The sequence below is a fragment of the Physeter macrocephalus genome, chromosome 8, assembly GCF_002837175.3.
Source record: "Physeter macrocephalus isolate SW-GA chromosome 8, ASM283717v5, whole genome shotgun sequence".
In the NCBI taxonomy this organism is placed as follows: Eukaryota; Metazoa; Chordata; class Mammalia; order Artiodactyla; family Physeteridae; genus Physeter; species Physeter macrocephalus.
In genome coordinates, this window is record NC_041221.1 from 90,763,400 (window position 1) to 90,776,706 (window position 13,307).

Sequence of the window (13,307 nt, forward strand, 5' to 3'; positions counted from 1 at the left end):
TGATAGATGAGAGCCAAATGTGAAGAGAGTCCTCATCTGATAGGCTAAAGGGAGCACCTAGAGGATGGGCAGGGAAAAGAATCATCAACAGTACTCACAGCCAGACAGAGCAGCCGTGAGGGCCCAGGTCAAACACAGTGAGGGCGGGCAGACAGGTGGAAATGCAAATACTCAGATTTGAAAAGCCCTTCTAAAACGTCCATCCTCCCACATCACTTTGATGTCTCCCACATCCCTTCAATTCCTCCCAGAGAGCCACACACAGAGGGTGATAGCTTTTAGAGAAGAGTAGTGGTACCTTCCCTTTCCCCAAAATATCATCTTGTACTTACCTATCTTGGAGCCATCACTCCATAAATTGTTGTTGCCTGGTTACCTGTCTCTTCCACTTTAGCCTCTAAAGGCGAGGAATGTGTCTCATTTATCCTTTGACAAACCCTTACCTGTAGGTCCGTAACAAGTGCTCAACCAATGTCTGCTGACCTGACAGAAATATTAGAAAAACTGTGAGAAAACTTGAAACGGGAATTGGTGGCCTCTGGGGCCAAGGTCCCATTGGAGGATCGGCTGGATAGGCTCATCTTGAGGAAAGGAGCCAGAAGTCAGAACCCCCTAGCGTGACAATACTGGGAAAAGAAGATGGAAACTGTTTTTGGAAATTGTCCTTGTCGTGGGCAGTCCAGGCTGGACATGGTTTCTGGAGGTCTGGGCATTGTCTGAGTGGAGTGTTGATTGTATGTCTGCTGGAGGCTTCTGTTTAAATAGCTACCAGAGTAGGATGACTCAGCAGCGGCGATGGGACACTCTCAGGCTTCCTCCTCCTGTAATTGACAAATCACATTGCCCCGGGAGTCTGTGGCGGTCTCTGATATAGCTCCTTTCTCGCCAGCCCATCCGCCTGGATGCCAACTCACACTAACCCGGACTGACAGAAACTGTTTGACAGGCCTGATCTCATGCGCCGCCAAGTGTATCCCTATTTCAAATGAACTCTTATCAACCGATTCCATCTCTGAAATTTTTTTAATTCTATCTCCTTATCAAGGACCTCTGCTTACCTTCAGGGTAAAGACAAAATCCCATCTCCTGGCAATTGAGATCCTGCAGAAACTGATCTGCCCCTGCTTCCCAGCACCATAGACCCTCACAGTGTTTGGTTTGTTGTTTTCCTTTAACACTGGCTTGCTACTTTTTGTTTCTTTGTTTTTGTCGCTGGCAGATAAACAGGAGCAAGACAAAGCTTTAAGAAAGAGGCCTGGGAGGAAATCCTACCTAGTAGTTATTTCCTGAGAATTGTGGAAGTTAGCATTATTCGTATTGGTCAGAGAGAGCAGTGTTCTCTGGATTTTTTGTTTGACAGATGCTGGTCGCTTTTCAAGTAGGGATCCAAGAATAGCTCAGATACAAGGATAAAAAACTATACCTAAAAGAAAACAAAAGAAAACAAAAAACTATACCTATAGGAGTGCATAAATTAAACTTTAGAATGGGACTAGCTGCAAAGTGCTTTGCCTGAAAAGAACTAAATAAGATTTCAAACCTTTATTTTTAAATGCTCTAAGTGTTTAAAATAACTGCAGGACTGAGTCAACTTTCAAATCACATTTTTGCACCCCCTGGCTCAGATTAAGGAAGTAACACACACCATCCACAACTCCACTCTTCATCTCTAGCACCATCCTTCCCACATACTCAAAACAGCCTTCCTGTTGAGAAGGTTCTCGGCTGCACCAGGATAGTCACTGGTCAGCAAGCACTTTGCAACACAAGTTCTGTGTTTCTTAGGGCTTAGTTCTGTGGGTCCAGCGTAAGCAGGGTGCTTACTACCATTTATTTGATTTGAATTTGACAGAGGACGTCTCCACTAACCTCCTCAGAGTCCACTCAAGGATAATGGTGAATTGTGGGTTTTGTATTTACCCCCCAGGGTTTTCAATGTCAGCCTAATTATTGTTTGCAATAATAATTTCTGTTGGCAGATGGTGGTAATTCTACAAATTTCTTTTGGAGACCAGAGAGAAATGTGTTCCACTTGAGATAAATATTGGATAACAGAAATAGAGAGAAAATATTCAGACATTTTTGTGATTCTAACTCACTTGAAAATTTCATTTTTCCACTTTGAGATATGCTGTAGTTATGAGTCCTTAGGAAATCCGTTCTGGATTGCTTATAATAATTTTTAACACTATTGAAAAATGAAATAAAATAAAGCAATACTTTGTTTCAATAGTTTATTGTAGACATTTAAAAATGTGTAGATAAGCACACAAAAGAAACTCTGAAATGTCTATACCCTTACAACCCAGAAATAACCACAATTAATATTCTGGAGTTCCCAAAGTTTTTCCATGTATAAGGAATTAGGCTGAACATGCTACTTTATTACCTACTTTTAAAATTTAATAATATATAATATACCTCTTTCTACAGCAATTTAATTGCTATAATGATTTAATATTTTATGGCTTCTTCATAATATATCTAACCAAGCCTCCTTATTTTTTTAAAAAATCAAATATAGGGTATTTTATTTTTTATTTTATTTTATTATTATTTTTTTTAACATCTTTATTGGAGTATAACTGCTTTACAATGGTGTGTTAGCTTCTGCTTTATAACAAAGTGAATCAGCTATACATATACATATATCCCCATATCTCCTCCCTCTTGAGCCTCCCTCCCTCCCATCCTCCCTATCCCACACCTTTAGGTGGTCACAAAGCACCGGGCCGATCTCCCTGTGCTATGCAAGCCTCCTTATTTTTCCATGCTATTACAGAGATGCTGCAAAGACATTTTTGTAAATAAATATATGAATCTTCTATTAAGCCCTACAAGTGGAGTTTCTGAATCAAAAGTCATGATTTTTCTTGTTTATTTTTTAATATATGGTAAAATTTCTCCTTAGAAAATTTGAGTCAATTTATATTTCTACATATGGTGTAGATTTTTAAAAATCACCATGACAATCTCTGCCGTCAAATACCTTTGAAATAAAAGTGTGTGTGTGTGTGTGTGTGTGTGTGTGTGTGTGTGTGTGTGTGTAGGATGGGGGGGAGAGACCAGCAAAGCAAATGGGGCAACATGTAAATACTTGGCAAATCTAGGTAGAATGTATACAAGAGTTCTTTGTACTCTTCTTGCATCTTTACTAAAATTTTTAATTTATTGATATATTAAAATTGAAAATTACCAAAAACAAAAATATGTTTAGCCCTTGAAATATGTTAAATATGATCATTTTTTAAAGGAGGGCATCAATAAAAGTTCAAAATTGAAATCTGGTTCAAGATGGCAAATTGAATACATGCATAATGGGACTGAGAAACTACCAAACAAATATCAAAAGATCGCTAAACAGATCAGAAAACGTGAGCAGGTAGAGTGTATTTGACAGTGAAACCACAGCAAAACCTGTAACAAAAAACTCACACAGGACAAAGCTCTTGAGAGGTTAAAAAAGGCATTCCCAACAAAGCTCCCACCTCAGAGTCGACAAAAAAGCAGGTCTGGGACAATTTTCAAAGCCATGAATTGAAGCAAGCATCAGAATACCTAGCTCTTTCAAGCACCCTTCCCTTTTCTGCATATACTAAAGAGGAGGCAGCCTCAACATTTGATTTCAGGTACCTCCTAGGAGCGCTTTCTTAATATTTTTATTGGAGTATAGTTGATTTACAATGTGTTAGTTTCTGCTGTACAGCAAAGTGAGTCAGTTATAGACACAACGTATATCCGCTCTTTTTTTAGATTCTTTTCCCATATAGGTCATTACAGAGTATTGAATAGAGTTCCCTGTGCTGTACAGTAGATTCTTATTAGTTATCTAATATATATATAGTAGTGTGTATGTGTCAATAGACAAATTACTTTTATTATTAGAAAGCAACTCATCTTTCAATTTTCCTATTTTTTACTTGAAGACACATCCAAACCCAACCCAGATATACCACCTCGCCTGAACTGAATGTACCAATTAATAAACAAATTCAACTCCTGTAGTCAGTATAACGCAGCGTCGAGAGCATGAACTCTGGACTGTATACACAACCTATGTAACTAACTTATCCCTAAATGATGGAGCCGGAATACTGACTCCATAACTTAGTATCTGTGGGGCCCAGGGTAAGTCACTTAGCTTCTGTCGCCTTTAATTTATTCATCTGTAAAATGGGGATAAGATACTTCCTCAGTAAACTGGTCGTGAAGGTGAAGTGAATTGATACTCGTTTAAAGCACGTACAACAGTGCCGGGTTTCTCACAGTGTCAGCTTCTATTATTAGTCGATTCAAAACGCTGTTCTAGCTCTGGTGAGCACAAGGAGGGATCAAAATCCAGTCCCCAGGGCTTCCCTGGTGGCGCAGTGGTTGAGAGTCCGCCTGCCGATGCAGGGGACACGGGTTCGTGCCCCGGTCTGGGAGGATCCCACATGCCGCGGAGCGAACGGGCCCGTGAGCCATGGCCGCTGAGCCTGCGCGTCCGGAGCCTGTGCTCCGCAACGGGAGAGGCCACAACAGCTTCCATCTCTAGACACTCTGCTCCTGAGAAGATGGACTGACTTATCTGATAAGTCCGGGCTGATAAACCAGGCATGGTACTTCATCCCCTTGGGCTCTCTCCTCTGCTCTGCCATCACATAACTCTTCCTCAGGCTGCTTCTGAAACAGGAGGGAAGGGGGCAGGGCACATTCTTTAAAAGAATGACATAGCCCGAGGACACAACATAAACTGATTAGAACCTAACAGGTCCAAGAAGGAGGACAAGTCCACTTCCACTAGACCTTAAGCCTCAGTATACACTCATTGTAACACATCAGCAAGCTAAATGACATACCCACAGGCACCATGACAGTTCCAAGGCCAACCATAAAGGTCAAAAAGTGGGTGGTGGCCCAATTTCTGGAAATCCCCACCCCTTTCCAAAAATAGCTGGAATACTCCTCCCACTCATTAGCCTATGAAATTACCCACTGCTATAAAAACTGACAGCCCCATACCCTGGTGTCGCGCTCACCTTCTGAGATGGCTCACACTCTGTCTGTGGAGTGTCTTTCTCTCTAAATAAATCCACTTCTTACCTATCACTTTGTCTCTCACTGAATTCTTTCTGTGACGAGACATCAACAACCTGAGCTTCATTAAGTCCTGAGATGAGGTGTGTGATCTCAGTTAAAAGACTGTGGGTTCAAGTCCCAATCTGGGTTTTGGCTGGGTTCGAATCCTGACCCATGGGTTCAAGTCCCAATCTGAGTTGCACGGTTTCACCTGCCCCTTCAGTTGATGCACTGATCATTGGTTCTTTCTGCCTAATACTGGGTTTCAATATTAGTAAGTCCATTTGGCTCACTAACCCAAAGCAGCATCTAACAGCTGGCACCTCTATCAGTAATAAAGCTGACGTGTTGGTTTCCATCTTTACTTTAAAACAGAATTTCTTCTTTCATTCACTCATCAAATATTTGTTGAGATCCTACTCTATGCCAGATACTGTTCTGCTGCTTGTGATACATTAGAGAGGGGAACAAAAAGAGAATCAGATAAAAATCCCTTGCTTTATTTCACCAATTATTTAAAACCTGGGTGGGGAAGAGGGTTGCAGCTTACTGGGGATCTCTTCTGAGGCCTTTCGCTTTATTCAGAATAAAGTTCTAATTAAAATAGAAAGTTCTCATCATAGCCTACAAGTCTCTTCCTGATCACGGTCCTTGCTTCCGTCTGTCCTCATCTCCCACCATACTCCCTTTCTTGGTTGTGCTGGCTTCCTTTCTGTTCTCCGAACATATAGCGCACACCTCCTTCTCTGTCCTTTGCTGTTCCCTCTACCCAGACCCTTCCTCCCCTAGATGGCCACGTGATCTGGGCTCTCACTTCTGTCAGGTATCTGTTCAAACATCCTCGTCACAGTGAGGCTTTTCCCAACCAGCCACCTGTATAACATGAACCACCCCCCCATATCTGTTTCTAGTCTTTCTCTATGTTCCATACCCAGTTTTATTTTATAACTATTGACTCATTAATATCATACCATATCACTTCATATCAGCCTTCTAAGATAAGAACTGTTATCATCTGCACTTTAGAGATAAAGCAGTTTAGGCACAGAGAGATTATGTAATCTGCTCAAGGTCACAGAGTTTGTAAGAGGTGAAGCAGAGATTTAAACACAGCGTTGTACCCCTGATGAGAATTATAAACTGTAGCAGAGCAGGACTTTGTTTTGTTCATGTTCTACCCCCAGGGCAAAAAATAGTGCCAGGCACTTAGTATATGTGTATTAATAAATGAAGGGATGATATTATATGCTTCTAATATTCATACATATAAAGGGTTTAAATCAGTGCCTGATACATAGTTAAGCACTCAATAAAGATTAAACCAAAAAAAGGAAGCTGCCCATAAATGCCTTCTAGTTAACCTTGGCCTATATTAATACCTTGTCTCTACCTTCTGAGCAGCAATTAGATGTAATGCAGTCTCAATTTAGAATTAGAGGAACAGTTCTCAAGCTATGCTCAAATCTATTATTGCTGGACTACAAGCTGGACTAATGTCTTCAGTGCTAAAATCAAAAAATGGAATTTTCCCAACTCAGAAAAATCTCAAAATAGATAGAATCTTAAACATTTTAGATTTTTTTCTCATAAATTTTTCTTAAAACATCAGCTATTCCATTTTATTTGCTGGGTACAAAAGTGAGTGAACAAGTAACAAACAAGAACTAACAGGAGGGCTTCCCTGGTGGCGCAGTGGTAAAGAATCCACCTGCCAATGCAGGGGACACGGGTTCAAGCCCTGGTCCGGGAAGATCCCACATCCTGTGGAGCAACTAAGCCCGTGCGCTACAACTACTGAAGCCCATGTGCCTAGAGCCCGTGCTCTGCAACAAGAGGAGCCACTGCAATGAGAAGCCTGTGAAGAGTAGCCCCCGCTCACCGCAACTAGAGAAAGCCTGTGCCCAGCCACGAAGACCCAACGCAGCCAAAAAAAAAAAAGAACTAACAGGAAAAGATGGAAGAGCAGCCCTAATTGGAAACCAAGCAACAGCCTTGTTGTATTTATAAATATAAGATCAAGAGAGTGCTATTTACAACACCAACATTGAATAATCTTGAAAAACAAGTAAAATAAATGCATAACTTTTTATATATCTCTATAGAGTTCTGTCTCTAGAGAGAGATACATAGTTCAGTCTCTTTGTACTAAATCAGTATAAATATATCCGTATTTCATCATGTGACACGAAGAGCACCTTGACTTCCAGGGTGTTCTGCTTTTGAAACAAATTAGAAAACCGTTGAACTTGGAAAGAAAGAATAAAGAAAAAGTGAAAACCTGGCAAACTCAGTGTCAGAGATTTCCCACTGGCTCACTCATCACTTAAATGAGGAAACCCACAGGACTTTAGCAGAACTGTATTTTCAGTGTAATTTTTGGTCTGAAATTTCTTCTCCACCCACGTGGAACTCATTTAAGTGTTCACAGTGCCAAGAAATGCAGTTTTACAATGCTACTCAGACACTATAAAGATAACTCATAGATCATTTAAATACATATATAACCAATCAAGAAAATCATGACTTTTTTCCATTGGTAAAGCTTATCAAAGAATAGCCAAAATTGGGACTTCCCTGGTGGTCCAGTGGTTAAGAATCCGCCTTCCAATGCAGGGGATGTGGGTTCGATCCCTGGCTGGGGAAATAAGATCCCACATGCCGCGGGGCAACTAAGCCTTTGCGCCACAACTAGAGAGAAGCCTGCAATGTGATGTACAGCCCGTGCACCACAACAAAGACCTGATGCAGCCAAAATAAATAAATTAAAAAAAAAAAAGCCAAAATACATTTTTTAGAAGTTATCCTGTAGCCTAGTATTATTTTGCTTAATTGTTTTTGCAAAGGAATAATCTCAATGCAGGCAGAGGATGGCAAGAAAAAGTTTGCAGCTTAAGAGTAAAAATGTGAAAATAACATGTCATTTGAAGGGCCTAATTATGCTTTTGGAAAGAGCACTGAACTGTAGCTATTTTCATTAGTAGGCAATGACTGTGCAAATTCCCACTTCAGTCGGGCCTTACCATTACCCCCAAACCATGCCCTTCGTGTAAATATTAGTGCAGTTTCCACCACAGGCATAAATCATGGTGATATTAACCAGATCTCCTTGAACAGTTCCACTGAGTTCCTTCTGGCTGTAATGAATCTCACCCAGCAGTCAGCTGAAACATGTTTATTTTAAAATATTTAAACATTTACTTGGTGCAAAATAAGGGAGCAGCAGCGGCGTGTTTAACGGCAATTTTCTTAGCAGAAAGAGGAGACATAGACATATGTATTTACAGTAACTCCTCCTTACCTCATGGAAAGACACATAGCAAATCTAAAAAAGAGGAAGATATAAAATCCACCCCCCGGGCTTCCCTGGTGGCGCAGTGGTTGAGAGTCTGCCTGCCGATGCAGGGGACACGGGTTCGTGCCCCGGTCTGGGAGGATCCCACATGCCGCCGAGCGGCTGGGTCCGTGAGCCATGGCCGCTGAGCCTGCGCGTCCGGAGCCTGTGCTCCGCAACGTGAGAGGCCACAACAGTGAGAGGCCCGCGTACAACAACAACAAAAAAAAAAAAAAAAAAAAAAATCCGCCCCCCGATGCTAAAACTTACAAAATCATTTCTCAAAAAAACCAAAACAAAACCCTCAAAACCTGGAATGTCCCCTTTCCCTAATGTTCCTCTCCTTATTGATGTTGGCGTTCCATTTCTCCACTGTATCTTTCATCTTGGTAAATTCCCTTACATCTTCACTATTTTAAATTAAAAAAAAAAATTTCTTTTCTCCCATGGGCAGTGGTATTGAAAGTAGTCTAGTCTCCTCCGTACAGGCTAGGCAACCTCGGGAGTCATCTGTCACTCCAGCCGAATGACTCCTGCTGGCTCCCAGAACCAGCCTGTCTCTCACAAGCAAATGGCAAGACAGGTTCACAGGTCTCTGGATCGGACTGGAGCCCGCTCAAGGTTCCTGGGACCATTTCCACACCTAAGAAAGTTGTGTATAATGTGCTTCAGAAAAAAGTATTTAGATAGAACTGGCACTGAGAATCCCTTTTTAAAATATGGAAAAAGAGCTAAAATATTGCAAGCAGCCTCTTATTGTGAGCCTTGTCTTCTGACCACAGCATACAGCTGCTTCTCACTGGTGCTCAGCCTCCTGGAAGATGTGACTCAGCTTCTGTTGTATTTTAAACACATCTGGTCATGTTACACAACAAAATCAACAGGTAGTTCCATATCTCTACTGCAATCTAGTCTCGTATATTGGTGGCTTACACAGCAAACAACCCATTCTGTTGCACCTCAACCTTGTTTGAAACATAACACAAATGTAAACCTCAATATATCTGAAGAGCTAATGCTTAAATTTCATTTTTCCCTACATCTCCATTCATTAAGATGTGAATGTTTTTAAAAATGTTATAAAAATAACTTCTGTGTTTCTATAGAGAAAGTAAAAGGATAGAATGCTTGAGTTAGCATTTCTAGAAAAAGGTTAGGCACGTTGCTCTTGCAGTGTCATTACAAAGCCACCAATGATTATTGTGAGTTAGGAATCTGCATTTGTAGTGTGTGATTGGCATTGACAACAAATGCAGAGGTTTATAAAATTCAATTGTTGTACTAATACTTGGACCACATCAGGCAGTCATAAACTAACTTCTAGGAAACTTTCAATACAAGTTCACATTCTGCAGTTGTGCACCTTGAATTATAAGATATATTCTAAAATCCAAACTCAAAAATAGTCTCCATTTTTTAAAAGATGACTATTGGCTTGACCAGGACTAGTAAGTCTATTTTGTTTTCAAGTTAAAAATTGGTCTCATCTTTCAATAATAATAATAATAATAATGTCCTTAAAAAATTGGTCTCATCTGCATTATTTCATACAGTTCATAAAATTTTTCAGTGAAGAACATAGTACAGCATATATCCTGGCATCTTCACGTTTATGGATGAAAATAAGGATGGGAAGAAAAACAAGTATCCAGCACTATTTACCGGGGAAGGATTTCTCTATTTTCCACTTCCTCACATCCAATCTACCACAAAGTCCTTTCTATTCTACATAAAGATCTACCTTTCATCTCCTTTGTTCCTTTCCCACAGGCCTAATTACCATTCTCTGTCACCTGGACTAGTGCAGAGCCTCCTGACTGTCTTCCCTCCTTTATACTCTCCCCCAACCCCCAACCTTAATCTATTCAGCACCCAATAGCCAAAGAGATATTTTACAAATTTAAGTCAGATTACCTGACTCTTCTTAAAACCAAAGGCATCCCATTGCACTTAAAGTAAAAATCCATCCCCCTTGCTTGGCCTTCCTGTGCTACATCCTCTAACTCCTCATGTCCTACCACGCTGCTTCTCATTCACCATGTCCCAGCCATGCCCTGGCCTCTTCCCTGTTCCTTTACTATGCCAACCACTTGCTGCCCCCTTTGCCTGGAACAATTATCCTTCTGTTTTTTTTAAGCCACACGAAGTACTAAACACTGATTACATTTGCAAACAGGCAAGTTATCATTTAGCCATTCCCGTTTCTTTGCGCCACTGGGTAGATACTGCTGGTTCACCATGATCTATCTTCCCCTCCTTCTTGGGCTCATAGGAGACTCTACTTCCCAGCTCACTTGTAGTCAGTTGAGGCCATGTGACCAGTGCTAGCCCAGTGAAATATGAACAGAAGGAAGATGTGTTGCTTCTGGGCTGAGGCCGAGGGCTCTCTGATTTGTACAATTCCCCATTATCATTCTGGTCTTGGTTCAAATATCACACACTCAGGGAGTCCCCTCAAGTCCAGTGCAGTCACTCCACCCACAAGATCCCCCCCCTTTTTTTTTTCTATCTCTATTACATTATTTGCTATTTGAAGTAATTTGCTTGTTTATGTAAATGAAGTCATTTAGTGTCCTCCCTTCCACTAAAAATATTAAGTTTTATTAAGACAGGGACCTTTTAAATCTTTTGTACTGAGTTACACCTATACCTAGTACAGTGGCCCGCACATAGCAGTGCTCAAGAAATGTGTTAAATGTGTGAACAAAATAAAAAAAAAAATTCGACCCAGTCTCACTCTTCAAGACCTCAAATATGGTGATATGCAAACCTCATGGTCAGTCATTAATCCATTCATCTATCCTTCCATTCTGAAACTCACTCAACAACTTTCACTGAGCATTACTATGAGTCAAGCACTGTTCTAGAAAATGCAAAAGTGAGGAAAATTCGGTCCTAGCCATTGAGGAGCTCATATTGTAATAAGACAGTCGGATATGTGAGCATATAATTATGATCCCATGTAGTATGTGGTAAAATTGAGATCAGTGCAAAGTGCTGTGGGAGTGACTAGGAGATTCCTCATGTCTATTATTTCTGAAACAGTTAATGAAAGATTTCATTAACAATACTCTGGAGTCAAGCGGATTAAAGTTTTACCGAGCTCTGCCCACCAGAGCAACAGCCAACTCTACCCACCACCAGTCCTTCCCATCAGGAAACTTGCACAAGTCTCTTAGGTAGCCTAATCCACCAGAGGGCAGACAGCAGAAGCAAGAAGAACTACAATCCTGCAGCCTGTGGATCAAAAACCACATTCACAGAAAGATAGACAAGATGAAAAGGCACAGGGCTATGTACCAGATGAAGGAACAAGATAAAACCCCCAAAAAACAAATAAATGAAGTGGAGATAGGCAACATTCCAGAAAAAGAATTCAGAATAATGATAGAGAAGATGATCCAGGGCCTCGGAAAAAGAATGGAGGCAAAGATTGAGAAGATGCAAGAAATGTTTAACAAAGACCTAGAAGAATTAAAGAACGAACAAACAGAGAAGAAGGAATCAATATCAGAATAACTGAGTCAGAAGAACAGATAAGTGACCTGGAAGACAGAATGGTGGAATTCACTGCTGTGGAACAGAATAAAGAAAAAAGAATGAAAAGAAACGAAGACAGCTTAAGAGACCTCTGGGACAACATTAAACGCAACAACATTCGCATTATAGGGGTCCCAGAAGGAGAAGAGAGAGAGAAAGGACCCGAGAAAATATTTGAAGAGATTATAGTAGAAAAATTCCCTAACATGGGAAAGGAAATAGCCACTCAAGTCCAAGAAGCACAGAGAGTCCCATACAGGATAAAACCAAGGAGAAACATGCCGAGACCCATAGTAATCAAACTGGCAAAAATTAAAGACAAAGAAAAATTATTGAAAGCAGCAAGGGAAAAACGACAAATAATATACAAGGGAGCTCCCATAAGGTTAACAGCTGATTTCTCAACAGAAACGCTACAAGCCAGAAGGGAGTGGCATGATATACCTAAAGGGGTGAAAGGGAAGAACGTACAACCAAGATTACTCTACCCTGCAAGGATCTCATTCAGATTTGATGGACAAATCAAAAGCTTTACAGACAAGCAAAAGCTAAGAGAATTCAGCACCACCAAACCGGCTCTACAACAAATGCTAAAGAACTTCTCTAAGTGGGAAACACAAGAGAAGAAAAGGACCTACAAAAACAAACCCCCCAAAATTCAGAAAATGGTAATAGGAACATACATATCGATAATTACCTTAAATGTGAATGGATTAAATGCACACTCCATAATGATCAAGGGATCAATCCAAGAAGAAGATATAACAATTATAAATATATAGGCACCCAACTTAGGAGTGCCTCAATACATAAGGCAACTGCTAAGAGCTCTAAAAGAGAAAATCAACAGTAACACAATAATAGTGGGGGACTTTAACACCTCACTTACACCAATGGACATATCTTCCAAAATGAAAATAAATAAGGAAACAGAAGCTTTAAATGACACAATAGACCAGATAGATTTAATTGATATTTATAGGACATTTCATCCAAAAACAGAAGATTACACTTTCTTCTCAAATATGCACGGAACATTCTCCAGGATAGATCACATCTTGGGTCACAAATCAAGCCTTGGTAAATTTAAGAAAATTGAAATCATATCAAGCATCTTTTCTGACCACAACACTATGAGATTAGAAATGAATTACAGGGATAAAAAACGTAAAAAACACAAACACATGTAGGCTAAACAATACGTTACTAGATAACCAAAAGATCACTGAAGAAATCAAAGAGGAAATCAAAAAATACCTAGAGACAAATGACAATGAAAACACGACGATCCAAAACTTATGGGATGCAACAAAAGCAGTTCTAAGAGTGAAGTCTATAGCTATACAAGCCTACCTCAAGAAACAAGAAAAATCTCAAA